Genomic DNA, 1,726 nt, shown 5'->3' on the forward strand with positions numbered 1-1,726 from the left:
TTATCCCCCTGTAAGCCATGAATAACAAAATCCCTCAGTACCTAAAAGGCAAATCTGTTGCTAGTGGCTATTCCCCTCCACCCTGTAAAAGAATCAGAGCCCCAGAGCTAGACACGAGTAGCCTCATTGAAGATAATGCTCTTACCCTCATAGGAAGACTGACAAACCCCTCGGTTCAAAGACTTTGGTCTCTCTTTCCTTTTCTCTCGAACCGTTGGAACCTGAAAGGTAAAGCTATAGGGTCAGATCTTGGAAAAGGTTGTTTTCAGTTCAGATTTGACTTTGAAGAAGATCTACAAAAGGTACTGGATAACAGACCCTATCACTTTGACCAGTGGATGGTCATTCTCCAAAAGTGGGAACCAATCATCTCCGAGATTTTTCCTTCTATGATTCCCTTTNTATGATTCCCTTCTGGGTGGAGATCCAAGGTCTCCCTAAACATTTCTGGCATCCTGCGATGGTAACCACTATTGGTGAGGAACTTGGCGAAATCCAAGAAATAGAAATAACCAACATGACAGCCAGGATGAAGGTCCTCATTGACGGTCTACAACCACTAGTCAAAGAAACCATCATTGAGTTCCCGGAAGGGGGTGAAGCAAGAATCCAACTATCGTACAAAAACCTCAAATCCCACTGTCTATATTGCAACCGTTTAACACACGAAAAGAAAAATTGTCCTGGTTATTTCGCAGAAAAGGAAAGACAAGAAAGGAGCTTAACAGCTCCAGTTGCGATACCTGAAGTGCGAAGAAACTATTATACACCGAGTGATAATTTCCGTGCTCCCTCTACAAAGGAGAACATATCTGAGAATCGTGGTTTCTCGAGTGCTGCCCCCTCTGACCACAGGAAAACACTCAGCCCGACGAGAAGTAGGAGATCCTCCCAAACATCTCCTAGTGACTACCATTATGGTCACAGGAAACAGGGTGAAAGCTATTCCAGACGATCCTTCTCTTCAAAAGACCATGCTATGGGAAGCAGGAACCCGAGAGAAAGAATACCATCAAACTCTACCTACTCTTCAAGAGACAGATATGCCAGAGTCAATGGAAACCGCCCAAAGGATAACTATCAATGGAGAGAGGTTTCTACACCTAGAAATAATCACATACCTGAGGCGTCTGAGAACTCAAGAACACGACGACCACCCTTGGAAAGAACCATGTCAACCACTGAAGTCACACCACCACCCCCTCCTCCAATCCCTACTACAGATGAGGTCCTGGGCGAGCTTAGAGACGTAACAGTGCAGTATATTAGCTGTGCAGATCCAGTAGAGAGTGCAGCCAGGAAATGTAGAGTGATCCAAGGGGAAGCCAGGGGTCTAACGGCTGAAACAGCCTCAAAAATCATCGAAGCAGCTCAGCTGGCTAATCATCTCGCTCTGGACCCCCCCCACCTCAAACCAAGAAACCCCACTGGAACTGGAAAAAGATTTGCCTCCCCACCCTTCGCTGAAGGCTCCGGAGGCTAACTCTGGGAAAAAGAGAAGAGGTCGACCTCCCCTGCATAAACCACAGAACAAAAGCCCTTTACGTCTCTCAGGTGCGAAGTCCAATAAACGAAACAAATGCAATATACAGAACTCACCAAAAAGAAGAGGGACAAAATCTTCAACAAAGGAGATAACCTTCCCTAAGGCTCTTAGTGACTTACCCTCATCAAGCAACGCTGCACCAAAAGGGACCCTAATTCCAGCTATGGTCAGGAAAAGGGT

General features: G+C 46.0%; 1 long non-coding RNA gene across 1 annotated transcript; it reads right to left on the reverse strand.

Annotated features, from left to right (window-relative positions):
* LOC109127551 lies at window positions 417-1,509 on the reverse strand. The gene is made up of 3 exons (XR_002034118.1): window positions 1,122-1,509; window positions 744-1,023; window positions 417-455 (listed from the first exon to the last, which is right to left on the reverse strand). It is a non-coding gene; the product is annotated as an uncharacterized LOC109127551 (long non-coding RNA).

The sequence above is a fragment of the Camelina sativa genome, chromosome 11 (genome assembly GCF_000633955.1).
Source record: "Camelina sativa cultivar DH55 chromosome 11, Cs, whole genome shotgun sequence".
Lineage (NCBI taxonomy): Eukaryota > Viridiplantae > Streptophyta > Magnoliopsida > Brassicales > Brassicaceae > Camelina > Camelina sativa.